Source organism: Crocodylus porosus, unplaced genomic scaffold, assembly GCF_001723895.1.
Source record: "Crocodylus porosus isolate Cpor-Errol unplaced genomic scaffold, CroPor_comp1, whole genome shotgun sequence".
In the NCBI taxonomy this organism is placed as follows: Eukaryota; Metazoa; Chordata; order Crocodylia; family Crocodylidae; genus Crocodylus; species Crocodylus porosus.
Window position 1 is genome coordinate 113,089,307 of NW_017728931.1, and position 18,279 is coordinate 113,107,585.

An 18,279-nucleotide genomic window follows, 5' to 3' on the forward strand; every position below is an offset into this window, starting at 1 on the left:
GTAGGGCAATACCTCAGTAGTTATTGCACAGGGGTTAATTTCTTTTCTTGAAGATAGTCAAGTCATGATGTTGTCATTCCTCAGGTCCCCAGAAATCTCTTTGCTGTTCCAAATTCAGAGTATGTATTCATGGAGTATCAGTACCAGTTCCTCACTGCCTTGAAGATTTCAGGAGATATGCTATCTAGTTCAGTAGCCTTGTTGCTTTTGGCTTCCTTGGCAGCATCCAGATAAATGAGCATGTGCCTGTTGCAGCATCTCAAAGCAGTTTGAGTGCTGCGGGAGGCACAGTAGGAATGAAAAAATCTTCCCTGCACTGCATGTTTGTAGCACAGACTCTAAGTTTGATACTGGAAAATCCCAAAATAATAAAAAAAACTTTCTTGAAAAAAGTGGCACAAGGCATGCTCCTAGAGCATGACCTGAAGCAACCAGAGGCTCTGTCCTCCAAAAAGGTGTTCTAGCACCTGGCCAGGGCATCTCTATGCCTGTTGTCTTCCTTTGGTGCTCCAGTATGCTGCCTCAGAGTGCTGGAGAAAATAGAAATGAGGCAAGGCTGGCAGCAGTGTCTTGGATTCAGGCTCTGTCCCTGGTAAGCAGGAATGGGGGGGAGGGGGAATGACTATGTGGGTGGAGGGGGAACTGTATGGGAGAGGTGGGTCTCCTGCCTACCCCCCTCCACCGCCACATGGCACACAGCATCTTCATAGCAGCAGCCAGCAGCAGGCTATTTTGGCACTTATGGCCCAATGATAGCAGAGTTCCTCCCCACAGTGTGCAGTGCTGTTTGAAACCCTGGGGCTCCATATAGTGCATGGAGTTGGCCCTGTCCACTGGTGCATGCCTTCACACAGGACTGGGCTGGCTCTTGCTACCACCCAATGCTTCTGGCACCGTAAGAAGGAGCCATATGCCATTGAGCTTGCCTGCCTCTTGCCTCAATGTGCCCTGAATGCCATTAGGCTGAGCCAGCTCTATGGAGGCAGGAACCAGCCTGGCCTGATGGTACTTCACTCCTGTCTGTGGTGCTGTGAGCTCCAGTTCTTGGAAAGAGCTAGCCAAGTCCCGTCCAAAGGCACAAACCAGTGGGTTGGGCTGACTCCATGTGTCAAATGGAACCTCTGGGTCTCAAGTGGTGCTGTGTGCAGCCAGGGGGCTCTGTCAGGGAACACCAAAAATTGACCCCAAAAACCCCCCACCCCACCCACATAACTACCCACAAACCCCACATGCACAACCCCTCACAGTCCACCCACAAACCCCACCCCCAAACCCCTGCACAAGTCCCACTCCCCCCACAAACCCTACAATCACCCCTATACCCACCCACAAACTGCCCCAAACCTTCCCCCACACACACCCACAAATCTCCCCCCCCCCCCCCTTTCACCCCAAACTCCACATCCCCCACACAAATCTCACACGCTGCATGCCCAGACACCAGATGGGACATGACTCTTCTTTGACATCATTGTCAGCATCAAGCATTGGGGTGTCTGCACTGATGACAGTGGCATACTGGTGGTTACTGAGTTTAAGATGAAGGGTCATAAGAAATTCTTGTTACCCAAAGGGAGCTCCATAAGTTGACTAAAAACCAATTCTTGATGGCAAAAACTGTGCCATAAATGTATCTGCCCTGGGCTGTTTTCCCCTTCCAGAAGAAGGTGTAGCCTCTGCCCTCTTTCCTCAGCTGACTCTCATCCAGTCATCTTGTTTCACTCAGAGCTGTGATGCTAATGTTGTATCTCACTAGTTCCCTGGAGACAATGATTGTTCTTCTTTCCAGTCATTCATTCTCATTAAGATGAGAACGTTCCATGTTACAAAATCATTATTGTCTTCTAATGTTTTAGACCAGAGAGAGAGTGATCCCACTGGATGCAGTTATCTAGCTGGGAGCAGGTAAGATGACCTAGGTTTAAGGCACCTTTTCTAGCTACTCAAGATAGGGTGAGCAGAGGGGAAGCTGAATAGGACTGCTCAGTCACAGTAGCACCTACTGAATTGCACCCCTGTCTCAATTGAGGTACAAGATGGGCATCAAGCTACTGCCACCTTCATGCAAATTAATGACTGGAAACTGCCAGATTCGCTAGCCCTATATCCATCATCACTGGTCCAGCACTACAGAACTTGTAAAGGTTGGTACAAGAGACTGTTGTTTTCTGTGGTAGAAGCTTGCATGTGGCTGTTTAACATGATGAAGCTGGTTCACAGAAACAGCAACCACACAAGACCTTATAGTGATGGAAAGGCTTGCATGTCCCAATGATCCTCAGAGCTATGAGTCCTACATTCCTGGCAGGGTCATCCCATTGTGAACAGGCCTAAAGGGAAGTTCTAAACCACGTACAGTCAAACCCTAAGTCTTCAATTGCAGATCAAGCAGAAAAAGGTATTACAACCTTAATTTCTGCAAAGAAGAAAGAAGGCTGTGGCAAGATGGAGGTCTCCTGTCTTCAAGGATCTTCCCATGCCACGGGGTCCAGATCTCCAACTTTTTACGAGCCAGGAAAAAAGGAAGATTAAGAATTTCCAGGAAACTGAAAGACTACATATGGCCCCTTACAAAGAAAGTAAATAGCTCCCTTACTGATTGAGCAGTCAGCTTACCCACATCCACCAAAGCGCGGTATGCCCTAGCTTTTCTCTTGTTCTAAACTGCAGGCAAGAATAGGTGTTGCAGAGATGTCCATGACACCTTTTGCCACAAGGAGACTTTTATACAAGCGTCAAAGTTGGTAATTGCACATCTGTTTAGCAAACCTCCTGTGTCCCTTGTATATGGCCATCCAAGTGCTTTTTTCACTATTATCCTACTCAACTTGAAGATGTGCTTAAGAAAATGCCAAGTCAATGTTAGAAGTTTTAATATGTTTCTGTAATTCTATGTCTGTTAACAACATTCTATAATAAACACCCTTGGTAACTCCAGGTTTCACTTATTTCACTTGATGTATGGGAAATTCACATGTATAAATCATATTCTTTTTACCAGGATGCCTTACTGATAAAATTTGCATTTCTATAGAATCTGTATTCTGTGAGCCAATTTCACTTATGGTGTATGTGAAACGGGTAAATTTAGCATTGCTTTTATTTCATTGTTAGGTGACAGGTACCTTACAGAAGTACATTAATATTCAGCTTGCAGGCAGCAATACCAAGATTATAGAAATACATAGCTCTTCCCCTGGAATAAAAAAAATCCCTGTAATAGGTATATGTGGGGAAAAAACAATTTTTTGGAAAGAAAAAAAATGTTATAATTGGATATTGAGAAGTGAATTGTATTGAATTTTGAAAGATCTATATCATTCTTTTCTCTGCATGTTTTTTTTTTGTCTTTTGAAATTTTACTGAAGATGAAACCCCTAAGATAAATACGGCACATCTACACAAGATGCTTAACTGCACAGTTTACTGTTCAGTAAGCACGCGTGTCTACATGTGCATATGCTTACTGTGCACTAAATGATACTACTCACATCTGTAAATGCAAGTAGCAAATCTAATTGCAAGTACTTACTGTGCAGTAATGCATGTGTAGATATCACCTGGGAGCAGATTTGCTCCCAGTCAGCCATACCACTAGGGGGCCAGCCTGAGCTCAGCCCCAGGGCTCTGAGAGTCTCTCCTGCCCTATGGCTAAGCCACAATTCTGGCAGCCCAAACCTCAGGCCCTTAAAAGCCTGCAGGCATTTTGAGCCCTGGGGCACACATTCAGGCAGGCTGAAGCCACTCTAGGCCCCTGTGTCCCCCTGTGCAGGCCACAGGATAGCAGTTCCAGTTTGCTTGCACCCCAGCCTGGAACTGCCTGGAACTGCAGTGCTGTGCACTCACTAGGCTCATGCCATCCAGACCTGCAGGGTGCTTCAGGCTCCTACCAGGCCTGCCAGCACCCAGGCCCAGCTGCAGGAAGCTCTTGGCTGCTGTGGCCAGCTCTAGCAGCCTGCCTGGAGCCTGCAGGTGCTGCAGGGCATCTTCTAACTGCACAGCTGCCAGTCCCACACTGTGCCTTTGTGCTGGGCACTGCAGGAAGCTACCCAGGCCCAGCTGCCAGTCCCACACTGTGCCTTTGTGCTGGGCACTCCAGGAAGCTACCCAGGCCCAGCAGCACAGCGACAGAGAGCTGGGGTGGGAGTCCCCAATGGCCTTGTCCTCACTGACACCTGTGACAGCCACCCAGGGCCCCAACTGGTCCATGGAGGAGATTGGCGACCTTGTGGTGCTGTGGGATGAGGAGGAGATGAGGCAGCAACAGTTTGTGCAGGGTAGGCACTCCAACAGCCATATTTATGCCATGCTGTCTGGCCAGATGCAGGAACATCGACACAACTGAGATGATACTCAGGGTCCAAGTGGTGACCATCCCAACAAGAAGCAAGGGGGGCAGGAGTGCCCAAAAGTCCCCCTAGCTAACCAAGGGCATCCAGGAATGCCTGATTGCCAAAAAGGCAGCGCACAACTGTGGAAGGGGGTGTTATCTCCAAAGAGGAGAATACCTCCTCTGCTCGGGCCTGTAGGGGGGCTGTCAGGAAAGCTAGGGCAGACATAGAGCTAGGACTTGCGTCGAAAATCGAAGATAATAAGAAGTCATTTTTCAAATATATAGGGAGGATGAAGAAAGCACCGGGAAATGTGGGGTTCGTGCAAGATCCTCTGAGCAATCTGGTGGTTGCGCCAGAGGAGAAAGCAGACCTCTTTAACCAATTCTTCACCTCTATTTTCTTGAGCAGGGACCGGGACTTCCCCACCGTGATGCAAAATGGACTCGAGGGGAACGCCTCCAGACCTCAGGTTGGGGAGGACCAGGTTAGAGAGCTTCTGGAGGGGCTGGACGTGTTCAAATCAGCGGGTCCAGATGCTCTCCACCCCAGGGTGTTGAGGGAGCTAGCAGGGGCTATTGCAGGGCCCTTGGCACGGCTTTATGAGCGCTCGTGGTGCTCGGGCCAGGTGCCAGGTGATTGGAAGATAGCCAACGTGGTCCCCATTTTTTAAAAAGGAAGGAGGGAGGACCCGGGCAACTATAGACCCATCAGTCTTACCTCAATCCTAGGGAAACTCTTTGAGAAGATCATCAAGGAGCACATCTGTGATGGACCGACCTCAGGGATGATGCTCAAGGGAAACCAGCACGGTTTCATTAGGGACAGGTCATGTCAGACCATCCTGATTGCCTTTTATGATCAGGTCACCAAAGCATTGGATGCAGATGTCGCCGTGGATGTAGTCTTTCTGGACTTCAGCAAGGCCTTTGACACTGTCTCCCACCCTATTCTCATTAAAAAATTGGGCGACTGTGGCATTGATGCCTACACAGTCAGATGGATTGCAGATTGGCTGATGGGTTGTACTCAGAGGGTGGTGGTGGATGGGTCATATTCAACCTGGGGAGAAGTGGGCAGTGAAGTCCCCCGGGGCTCAGTCCTGGGGCCCACGCTGTTCAATTTCTTTATCAGCGATTTGGACGACGGGGGGAAAAGCAACCTGTTTAAATTCGCTGATGATACCAAAATTTGGGGTGAGGTGAGCACACTAGTAGGGAGTGAAAGACCTCAGCAAGACCTGGATAGGTTGCAGGGGTGGGTTAACAAAAACAGGATGCATTTCAATCCTGACAAGTGCAGGGTACTGCACTTGGCAGTAGTAACCACCAGCACACTTATAAGATGGGAAACTCCCTTCTTGAGAGCACGGAGGCAGAAAGGGATCTTGGAGTCATTATTGACTCCAAGATGAGTATGGGCTGACAATGAGAGGTCACAGTTGGCAGGGCTAACCGGACCTTGTCGTGCACCCACAGGTGCATCTCAAGCAGGGCTAAGGAGGTGATCCTCCGCCTCTATGCAACTCAGTGGCAACACTGGTCAGGCCACAGATGGAGTACTGTGTCCAGTTCTGTGCGCCCCACTTCATGAGGGATGTGGACAACATGGAGAGGGTCCAGAGGAGGGCCATCCACATGAGCCGGGGACAACAGGGCAGACCCTACAATGAGAGACTGCAGGACCTGAACCTGTTCTCAGGGTGGGATAGGCAGATCTGGAACCAACTTGCAAGGGAAGTGGTGCTGGCTCCTACCCTGGGGGTCTTTAAGAGGAGGCTTGACGCCTACCTGGCTGGAATTATTCAAGCCCAGCTTTTCTCCTGCCCAGGCAGGGGGTCGTACTTGAAGATCTACAAGGTCCCTTCTGACCCTACTTCTATGACAACTGGTTGGCATGGCAGTGCCACATAAATGTCAAGGCCTTGCAGGCACAGTGGGTCACCATCACCAACCACAACTATTGGTTGGGGGTGCCTGCAAGTCCATCCCCTTTATGCAGCAATTGATGGAGATCCTCCTATGTTGGGACCCGTAGCTCATTTGTGCTATCTACTGCAACATGAATGGCCTGCCTGAGCCCCCACCCTGGCCTGGCACCCAAGGTGACATGTCACCACCCTTAGGCCTCCAGCAGCCCATCCAGATATGATCTCCTCCTGCAACCTCCACTAGCAGCTCAGGGACCCTGGTCAAGTGCATGCCCTGACAGTTCCTCATCTTCAGCCCCAGCCACAAGGTGAAGCTGGCCATGTCACCACTGGCTTCCAGCAGTGCAAGCTTCTTCCTCTGGGGGGCCCTTCCCATCTGCCCACAAACCACACACCACCATTTGAGGACACTGCCCAGAGCTCCATGCCATCATTGTCACCAGCCCCTCCCTGGACTCTGCCCTTGCACCAGCCCCACTCCTGAATCCTGCCTCTCCTTGCACCCAGTCTTCCTTCCTACACTACCCAACCCATGCCAAGATGTGGGAGACAGTTTCTAACTTTATTGAGCAGCGCATTCCAACCTAGTTGCTGGGGAATTTTGCACCTCTCATATGCCGAGGAATGTGTTGATGCTGGTGGCAATCTACTCAACTGCAGGGACCAGGGACATGTAGCAGTGCCACAAATAGCCCTACAGGTGGTGGTGAAGGTTGCAGGGAAGGCCAGGCTTGCCCTCCACACTGTTGAAGCTCAGGGTCCCATGCCAGATGTACAGATGCACTCACACAAACAGAACCTCATGCACCAGAACCTCATGCATCACCCAGGACACTTTCAGCAGAGGCACACTTGGGCCACAGTACTGGTGGGGGACAAGAGGTGGGACTGGGCCTTGGGTGCCTCCCCAGGGAGGCTCCCTTGGGGAGGGTGCAGGTGCCTCCAGCTCCATCCCCATCATCTGGGAGTCCCATGCCCCCTGAACCCAGGGACCATGGGCTTGGCAGCAGCACAGGAGAGTACCTGGCCTGCAGGAGGAGAAGGGGGTGCTGTGGGGTCTGGAGCTTCAGCAGCAGATGCCTCCAAGAGCCAGGCCTATCCCACCCTGGGAACAGGGCAGAGGAGGTAGACTGCCTGTGGACAGCACCCAGTGGCCCACCTACCTCTGGGGAGTGAGTGGGAATAGGGGGCGTGGCCAGCAGACACCTGGGCCTTGGCCTACCCAGCTGACTTACCATGGTCCCTGAGCACCTGTGCATGACAAACCCCCCAATTTGAGACTGGGTAGTGTGTGGCCCCTGGTACAGATTATCTTATCTCAGGAGTGTTGCAAACTCTTACAAACAGTTTCTTTCTCATGGCTCTGCATGACCTGCAGCTGCACACGGGGAAGAGGCCACATTTGGCAGTTGGGATCCAGGCTCAAGGTTGCCTCCAGATGCACCAGATCCCCCAGAAGTGGACCCAAGACTGCACTGTCCTCCTAGACTGGCTGGTGATGGCATCAGAGGACCAGCTGATGAACACACAGGCCTGGAGGACTGAGGATTTGGCCCACAAGGACATGTGGGATTGGCAAAAGGAGTCATAGGACCTGGTGGACCCAGAGTTCTAGGCACAGCTCCTGACCCTGGAAGGAGAATGGGTGAAGGCCCTGTAGGTGCAGACTATGATTTTGGGCAAGACAGTGCAGGCCATGGATGATGACTGCTGGGTACTGAGCACTGTTCTGGCCTTGGTGGTCACTTTTGTACTGCCTTCTTTCCAGCCTCTAACCCCAGCCCTGCCTGCACCCAGGCAGCCAGCTACCATCCAACAGTAACCACCCCCGACCCCTGCAGGCCTGTGTTGAGGTGCAGTATCACCTCCAGAAGCCAGGAGCCCTTGCCCCAGACCTCACCCTAGCCCACCACCATGAAGAACCTTCACCTGGGCCCAGGTCTGCCACTTACCCCAGCTCCATTTGGATGCAGAGCCAGAGCTGCCTGCAGTGGGACCAAGACCACATGCTGGCCCTTCTGGCCCTGGACATCAGCTGCTAGAGGGGGAGTCATCTGTGCTGGCAGACCAGTGGCTTCCATCACCCCTGGGCAAGTCCCCTGCCTGCTGGACTCACCATAGGATGCACAGCCATGGGGGAAAAGATGGAAATGAGTTTGCTGGCTGTCTTCGCCCAGGCTCTGCCCCTAGGCATCCCCACCCCATGCCCCCACATCCCAGGACAGCACACAAATCACATTATAAATAGCTTACATAGAGAAGAGGGTGTTTTATTGTTGGTGGGTGGAGTTAGTAGTAGAGGGGCTCTGTTTCTTGAGGTGGAAAGGGAAGGAAAGCCCTGTTGGGGAGGGATGAGAGAAGGGGGTGTCTTTTTGATGTGAGGGGAATGAAAACTGTTTTTCTTCTGAGATGTGTCCACAGTAAGCATGATGCTGGGGGTGTGCAGTGGGGTGGCAGGGTCCATGGGTGGTTGTCCAGATGGGTGGTTGTCCAAATGGGCTACAGAGGGAAGTACAGGAGAAAGTGATCAGCCAGCACCTCCTGCTCCTGGTGCCCTGGCCCCTAGGAGTAAGTGTGCCAGGGCCTCAGCAGGGTGGGGGCACCACTGTCACTGTCACTTAAGTTGGTTCTCCCACTTCCAGGCTTCCTTGACCCCCCATGCCTCCTTCTCCCCAGCCTCATGATATAGCTCTACCCAGGCTTCACAGATGTTATGTAGAATTCAGACTGTGACAGTGACTTGGGGGAGGTTGTTGTCAGTGAGCTTGAAGTGGGTGGTGAGGGTGCACCGGCATCCCTTCAGGTGCCTGAAGCCACACTCCACCAGGGTGCAGGTCTGGCCTAAGCACTGGTTAAAGTGGGCTTGGCAGAGGTCCTGCTGGTCAGTGTAAAGCCACATGATCCAGGGCAGGAGCGGGTAGATGGGGGTCCCCAACAGGAGGGGTGGAACCACCATGATGCCCAGCTGCAGGTCTAGTCTCCCCTGATCCAAAGCAGCCACTCTGCACCAGGCCTGGCAGGGTGGAGTTCTGGAAGATGTGGGTGTCATGGGCACCGCCCACCCAGCCAGCATTCACATTCATGAAGGTATTGCAGTGGTCCATGATGGCCTGGAGTAGGATGGAGTGAAAGCCCCTCCACCTATAGTATGAGTGGTCTCTGTGGGGGGCAAGTGATAGGGATGTGGGTCCCACCCAGGGCCCCAGTGCACTCCAGGAATCCCAGGGCATGGAACCCCACCACCACCACCACCACCAGGGTTTTGTGTACCCGGAGCATGGTGGGTCCAAGCATGTCCTGGAGGGTGCTGCACAACTCCAAAACAGCCTCCCCAGTGTTAGCCTTACCCACAGCAAAGAGATGGCCCACATAGCAGAGGCTAGTGGGTGTGACCAGCTTGAGCAGGGTGATGGCCAGCCAGGTGTCCATGGGCAGCGTGGCGACATTTTGGTGTCCTGCTACTCCAGGTGTGGCTGGAGCTGCCCCAGGTTGTCCTGGAAGGTGTCCTGGGTCATACAAAATGTCTTCAGCCACTGATCATTGTTCCATATCTGCTGGACAATGTGCAGCCACCAGTCCTAGCTGGCCTGACAGGACTAGAGGTGGTGGAGCTGGAGGCCAAGAAGGGTGAGGGTAGCACCTGAAGTGGCATCCATCAGCCCGTTGTTGGAATCTCTGCCAGGGTCAGCCAGGTAGATGGAGTCCAGGCAGCAGCAACCCCGGGATGGCACACTGTGGCCTATAGCTGTTTGGCCCCTCCTGGCTTGGTGTAGGCTGTCACTGCATGTGAGGGAGCCATGAGAGGTCATGGGCCATCTGGTGGTCAATGTGGCAGGCCAGCAGGGCCAGCACAGAGGCCAGCAGGAGGCCAGGGTGCTGGTCGGCAGGGGCAGGGGCTGGAGCAGCCATGGTGCAAGGAAGCAGAGGCAGTGAGGAGAGGGCTGCCACGTGCTATTCCTGTACTGTGCACACTGCTCCTGGCCAGGGAAATAGCTGGTCAGGGAGCAGAGAGTAGGGGTGCCTTTTCAAGAGGGCTGCTGGCTTCTGGCAGCTACATCCAGAGCCTGGAGCTCTATCTGGTGGTGGGAGGGGCCCACTGAAGGCCACAGAAAGTGGTGCCAGTTTGGTACTAAGAACAGCAAATCTGCTGCCATGTCCCTGTACGTGTAGACACCTTCCTGGGAGTGCTTACTCAAAAATAGTTTACTTGCAAGTAAACTGATCTCAGATCAAATGCATGTGTAAATACACCTCCAGAGGAATTGGTTTTTTTCTGTTGATTCTCCCATGAAGGGCAATGATTTTATCTTGGTTATTTTTCAGGACAGCTGAGTAGACTAAATGAAATACATATTATAGATGTTTCTGAAAACTAGGTTATTTTATCAGTTTTGACACAGATTTGTGCTATGACTTTGGGCAAATCATTTAGGAATAGATCCTTTTGGGTAAGTCACTTAGGGATAGATCCTTTATCAATTTCTAAGGCACTTCAGCATGCCTAAAATATAGACATCTTTTCCCAAGAAGGAAATCCAAATCCATAGAGGTAGTTGCTGAGGTTTCCTATAGAGTGAATTAGGAGACCTCAGTATCTCCTAAGTCTAAGTGCCAATGGTTCCTTTCATGTCAAAATAGAGACACTTAATAAGTGGTAATAAGGGATCTGGATTCATTAGGCACATAAAAAATGTTGTGGTCAGAATGGAGTTGATTTGGTACCTTTTTCCAAGGTAGGCACTTACATTCTGCTTAAATTCCATGTGGACACCTTAGGCCCTGGCCACATGAACACTTAAAAAGTTATTCACTTCTTAAGTTGTAACCTGGCGACATGGTAAACAATTAATGACATCATAAAACACGGAATAAGACACAAATTATTACACTAAAGTATGTTATAATTTCGCGTCTGGTTCCCATCATGCTGTTAATGGAGAATGTGACCATGTGCACCTCCATGGCTGGGAGCCCCTGCAGCTGATCTGAGCTCCCACCCACAAGGATGCACCATACCTGCGACTCTTGTACTGCTCCTACCCTTCCCTGATGGGCTCCTGCCCTTCCCAGAAGGGACCTGTCTGCTCATGAATATCCAGGGATCTAGCCTGGGAGTTCAAGGAAGGTGTCCTCTGCTGCTGGGTCCTCTCCCCACCTTGGGCCACAACAATACTGGTTTTAAAGGGGCCTCAGAGGTTTTACCTTTTTTCTCTACTTTTCCAGGAGTAGGACTGTAGTTCCCTATTACTTCAAAAAGGATTGCCCCAAATAGAGGCCTTATGATGTAACAAAGTATAAAATTTCACTAAGTTCGCCCTTTTTTTTCATGTGTGTTGCTATCTGCTGTATGAAAGTCACATCAACAGGGGTGTTTTATATTTAATTATGAAGGAAACTGGATTCACCGTTATTCCAGTCCTTGCAGAAGTAAGTTCAACAGTCATGAGCCAAATGCCAATTAAATTCTGTCTCCTGTGTTCTCAAACCTCACCCTCCTGCTTCACAATCCCTGAAGGGCACAATCTCTGTTGTGAAAACACAGAAAGTTCTTGGACAACAGGTACCATCCTGTGGAGCATTTAAATTAGGACAAAAACCATGAATTGACCATATACAGTGAGAAACATATTCTGCATAGATAGGAAACTTAATTCCATAGACTGCAGGATGGGGTGGGCCACCCAGGCCATGGACTGACCAACTTTTAGCACATTAATTTAGCTAGCTATGCAGTTAAAAAAATAGCTATACAGTTTTAACTGGAATGACAATTGCATATTTGTGGGTTATATAAATTAATGTGCTGAAAGTTGGTCAGGCTAAAAGGTGTATTCTGCCTCACCCCTTCTTCTTCTACACACAAAGCATGTGTCTGATAGAGCCAAGATTCACAGTGAGCAGATCTAACTTCAAGCTTATTGAGCAAGGCAGAGGCATCCTCCATGTGAGATATCTCCTGCATTACAATTTAACCTTATTTCACACTGCATCCACTAGGGTAATTAGCATGACTAAGTAATAAGGCTCCACACATCACTTTGGGACTGCAGCCACATTGCTACTGGTTCAAGAGGTAATCTGTGGGGAGCAAGGAAGTGTGTCTGAGACCACTGCCTGCGATGGTAAATGTGCAGCAGAGGCATAACTAGCAATTTTGAAGCTCTGGCTAGATGAGAGAGGGAGAATCACCAATTGCCATATAGCATGGGCGGACAGGGGAGAGGGAGGAGTCACTGACTTCCGCAGAGCTGGCGGGTGCTTTGTAGCCCCCCACTTTTCTTTGGCTTTCAATCTGGTGTTCCTTCTGAATCACTGCCTGGGGCTCCATTCACACTGCCCTAGCTATACTACTGAGGTACAGTATTGACTTAGCATAGGGATGAAAGTGGGTGAGTTTAAGAATACAGCAATTTGTATTTTTGCATGAAATGAAGAGTCCAAAAGGACTTTGTAGTTGGGATGTGCCTTAATGATATGAGACAGAAACCCTCAATATCAGACAGTAGAATGGTGCTGGCAAATTCTTCTCCCTATTTTTTATCCACAAGTTGATCTTTCTCAGGTAAAGAGAAGGTTAGGAGATGAGGATTTAGATGTGGATGGAGTCTGTATATTGTTGGTTAGAGCATGACATTACATTTCATGCCAATGGCATCAAATACAGGGTTCCACTGACTCCCATGGGACTTAATCATTTGCTTAAAATTCAACACATGCTTCAGGCTTTCATAAATCAAGGCCTTTATTATAAATATCAAAAGAATTAAATAGTGGGGGATAGTGGGGACACAGATGTTGAATCTTTTACAGTTGTATACCTTAAATGTATGGGTATTTGCCCAAAAACGGACTGAGTGTAAACAGAGCCAAGATCTAAGGTTTTGTCACTATACAATACTTTTATAATTTCATCCAAGTCTATGCAGTTTCTTTATAGATGTGTTAAAGCAACACTGACATAGATAAATATTGCATATCACCTCCTGTCATTTAAACTGTTTTTGGCACAGCCCTTGGAATTACCTCAGTTGCACAAACTACAGAGTATAGTGCACCTGGACATGGAAAACTAAAGCTCAATATTGCAAAAGCATCACCAAAGAGCTAGAGGGTTTTCTGTCTTGAACTAATATAGATTAAACTAACAGTTGGAAACTCAATTCTGGATTCTTTTATTTATGTAATTTAATTTCATTTTTATAGAGTAATTTCTTGTTTTAGGCCTTTTCTATGTAATGTCTTCTCTCTAGCATTGCTTTTCCTTGAAGAGCCTTATGTGTTGTTCCCTCTTGTGGCTGTATGACGATAGATCTTTTTTTTCCAAAAGCCATTTACATATTTCACAAAAGACTGACACATAATGGATGGATTTTTTTTTCCAATGTGCCTGTTGTTCAGAGTTGAAATTATTTCTCCTTGCTTTTTTAACATCCAATTTGAATGTCTATCGGATTTCAGTAAAGCCATGATAACCTTCTGGTTTCCTTAAAAGAACAGCGTGTTCAACACGATTTTTTTTCCTCCATTGGTTTTCTGTGACCATTATGTGACTGTTCTTTTCTTGTTGTGCCTGGGTAATATCACCAACAGGTTGTAAATCTTCAGTGGGAAGAAAAGAAAAGAATAATATGAAGTTGAATGTTTGAAGCTTCAGTAAAGAATCTTTATGTTCCTTGGCAAAAGTAACTAGAGATGTCACTAGTATCCAGCAGGATTTCCAAAAGTGTTTGGGTAATGGGGAGCTAGTCACTTGCACAGTGTTAAAAACAGGCATCTCTCTACACCCTTAGGTGACTAAGTGTCTTAATCAAGCAGACATCAAAGTTTTACCAGTAATCCCTTCCTACAAACAGTTAATTAATTGAAAAGATAGACCAACATCCCCCACTCTGAACACACACACAAAACAAAGCAAAACAAAACAATAAATCCTGTTTTGCTGTGAACAAGGATCAAATCTAAAGTTACTGTGCAGCGTTTTTGACTTCTTTTCCTGGGCTTTGGACTATTCAAATGAAACGGGAGGCTGAAAACTATGAAGAATGCTCACTCAACCTGTTGTTTGAAGGTGAAATTAAGCTAAGAGTAGTCATGCCCTAACAGTGATCTAGATCACTAGCAGTGGGCAAAGCAGAAGTAGGAAAAAGTGAGAATAGTCCTTAAGGACATATAGGAAGACATTGATCACTTTTTCAGGTATTACTCCACATCCAGTCTCTTTTCCTCTTGGAAACTAGACTCCAATAGTCTTTATCCGCTAAATCTTAGACCCCCTCAGTATCAGATTTCAGTCTAGCAGGAAGTAATTCCTAAGGACCAAGGATACAGAAATCATGAAAATGTATTGGATCTTTGTCAAATTAATGTCACAATTTTCCATTTAGCTGTGTTCTGGCAGTTAGGTCTCCTTCAATTGAAAGAAATAATGCACAAATATGTTTATCACATAATAGGCTGGACTTTTTACCATATAACTAGTTATGGCAAAGTACCAATCTCAGCAGCATGCAGGCAGTTTTAAGAATCTTGACATTTAATAATTAGATAACATGAAAACATTTTTCTCAGTATTGAAGAATCAGGTCAAGAGTCATAAGTGAAGAACTCCACGTGCCACTGCAAAGGCCACATGCTGCCGGGGGTGGGGGAGAGAGCGCTGGCTGCCCTTGGACTTCCAACAGCTGTTCAAGCTACACCAATGGCATACAGTCCCTCAGGTCCTCTCCCTCACTGTGGCTAGGGACAGACATTACACATAAACTAGTTTAAGTGATCAGAAACTGATTTAACCTTCATCTGTTCTCATGGGGTAACTTGTTACCCCACTATTCAATATTGTTGGTCTCTTGGTGTAACTTGTTACCCCACCCGCACGAGATAAACTAGTTAGGCCTGTCATTTATACAGAAATTACATTGGGTTAACAAGTTAATCAGCTAAGTCTGATATTACATTCAATCAAGTTTATCTCAAACTCAGACCAGTTTATGTGCACTGAGCATCTATTCTGTTACAGGTTTAACCTTCATACATTCCCATGGGGTAATTTCCTACCTGAGATACATATTTTGTGGAGTAACTTAATTAATTCTAATTTGATTTTGATTTTTAGGACATTGTCACTGGCACCACAGTGCGCAATATCCCCAAGAACAGCCAGCCTACATGAATGGCTTGCTTGCTGCAAATAAAAAACTGCCCGGGGTAACATGGTACCCCAGCTGTGAATGTGTTTTTCTGTATGGAGGTAAGAACATACCCCAAGCTCATGTTAACACATCGTGATCAGGATCATGCAGCATTCTTGTCCTGAGCTGCATGTGTCCGATCCCAATTTCTCTGACCTCTGATCAAGAAGTCTGTGAGTTCTCCAAAATTACAGAATTGACTCAGCAGCCTGAGATCCTTTTCAAAATCCCCAAAGAATTCACCTTCTTTTGTGACCTTATTTGGAAATGATATCTTTCAAAAGTCTCATTCTTTTTTTGGAGTTCAGTACTCCTTAAACTTTTTGAGCACTGTCTCATAATCAGTCTGCTCTGCTTGGCTCAGTTGCAGATTGTTATATACATCTAGCACCTCAGCACCTGCTATATTCAGAAAAATACCTACCTTTTGGCCACATGACTCCTCAGTGACTCTGTTTGCCCTCATGTACACAATTGCCACTTAAACCTCTTTTAGGTCTGCTGCATGGCTGGAAAGTTTTAGCTCTGTTGGAGCCTGCAGCTGCTACTTTTTTGTATCAAAGTTCATACCACATACTACAGTCACCTGTTTTCCACCACTTCTGGCACCATGTTGTGTTGTGGGTTCAGTTCACTGGGTTAGGAGACTAACAAATTCATGCCAACAGCACCCAAACAGGCATAAGCTTCCTTTTTGGGTCTGTCTCAAATGCCTCCCACATCTACAATGTGTAACACTGCTATGAGTGACATATATGACAGCTTGACTTTTAAAGATATTCAGTCCTCACATATAAGTCTTCTGCTAACTGATGTTCTTATCACAAACAATGGTCACCACAAGGAAGCTACCAGAATGAGTGCACATCTGCACAGTTTCTGGTGGTTCCACATGCTCCTGCCAGAATTGCAGGGCTCCATGACAGCAGGATGTAGAGTGCACCATGAGAAGTACCAGCTGCTCAACTGAGCTGTAGCAGCCAGCAGAAGACATAGGCATGTCTGTGTGTGCTGTCTGTCAGTAGTCCAGTGGCAGCAAAAGCCTTCTGTTACTTGATGAACTGGTCTTATTCTGCCAGCAGGACAAAGGAGGTCTGCTGCAGCAGAGATTCCATAGGCATGTATACCCTGACAGCTCTGCTGAGAAAAATGTAAGTATACATGGGTACCAGGGACATTAATTGCAAGTACTAATACTAGCATGTAAATGCCTATGACAGTTTTGGAAGGTCAGGTAAATGCCTAAGGCCTTCATGGGTATTAAAGTAAAGGCATTATGGGATCCGATGCTTCCTGCTGTGTCATACATGCATGGTAGGAAATGCAATTGTAGAATCCTACAGTGAATCTCACTGCATCATACTGCTGGTGCAGAGGGAGCCCCGTTCTGGGCAAATACCAGACTTGGTTTTCAGATGTGAGAGAGCACTGCCAGCCAATCAGAATTCCAAGCCAGGGAAGCACGCAAGTGTTCCCACAGCTGTGAACTCTACAGTTGCCTGGGGCTTACAGCTGGGGGAGCACACGGTGATTGGGGTGACAGACTCTCAGCAGTAGGAGCACATGAGGCATTCCCTGGCTGGGAGCCCCAATCACTTGAGGGGTCTCCCAGATTCCAGAGCACATTGGACCTGGGACATGTGTTCCCATGTGCTCCAGAGGCAGGGCACTGACCATACATTCAGTTAAAGACAGGATAAGAACATTTATTATGCATTTTTGAGTAATAACTTTGTAAGTTATTCCCTGTTTTGTCATCCCATTAACTGATTAAATGTATGACCAGGACACTACTTAAGACATAATTAACTAGTTTGTCTGTCAGGTGTCCAAATGTTCTTATCTGGGACTGCTGGTGTTTTTGGAACAAATCAGCCCAGTTCTTCCATGCATCTGCAGTTGGTGGACTGTAAGTCCATCCTACCATCTCTAGGACCGCCACCATTTAGACTTTATCAGGCAACCAAATTAAAATGGATGGACTTAACAAGTCCTCTGACAGACATTTCAGGACTAGTGCAATTTTTTTCTTGCATTTTAGACATTTCAAGAGACACATATGTTTTTATCTTCCTCACTGGAACAGTGGAAATTTTAGCAGAGAGAAAGACATAGCTTTCTAAGAAATAAATAAGAGATGGTCATCAGAACACTTCATTTGATGCTACTACTTCTTTTGCAGGTGGAAGGGTGGAAGCCACATAACAGCTTATCCTGATGATCATCCCCTGTTTGTTTTCTCCTAAAGGAGAAAGATATCTGAGCTCTCCAAAAGCCATGGAGGAGAGCTCCCCTTTTGATTCTAGAAGGAAGTGGCAAATGATGCACTCTCAGTACTTTGTATCTTCTGTACCAGGTCTACTACCTTTTACTAGGTATATTAATTACATATATTTATTTATATATGAGTTCATGGAACTAGCAGAAATAAATGGACTTTTTTTTTCCAAAGGGAAGACAGATCTGTGCATTTAAAACATCCTTATTCTAGTGCCATATGGTAAGTAGAGGACTGTTAACTATTTGGACAAAGAGTATTGATTATTTCCTCTTCCTATCCCTCCTCCAGCCAGTTTTGCCTGATTTATTTTGATGAATTGCCCATCACGCTTAAAATTAACACACTTAAAATTCCCATCTGATTTCAAAGGAATTTCAATCTGAGGACTGTGTTGCAGTTATTAAATCAGACAGCAATAGAATAAAATCCATTTAAAAAAGAAATTCAAATTAATTAATCATTGCATATTCATTTTATGACTGTCACGGAGTCACGCAGGTGCCCCGTGACTGTGAGGGGATTGGCAGGGCTGCCAATCACCCAGGCAGC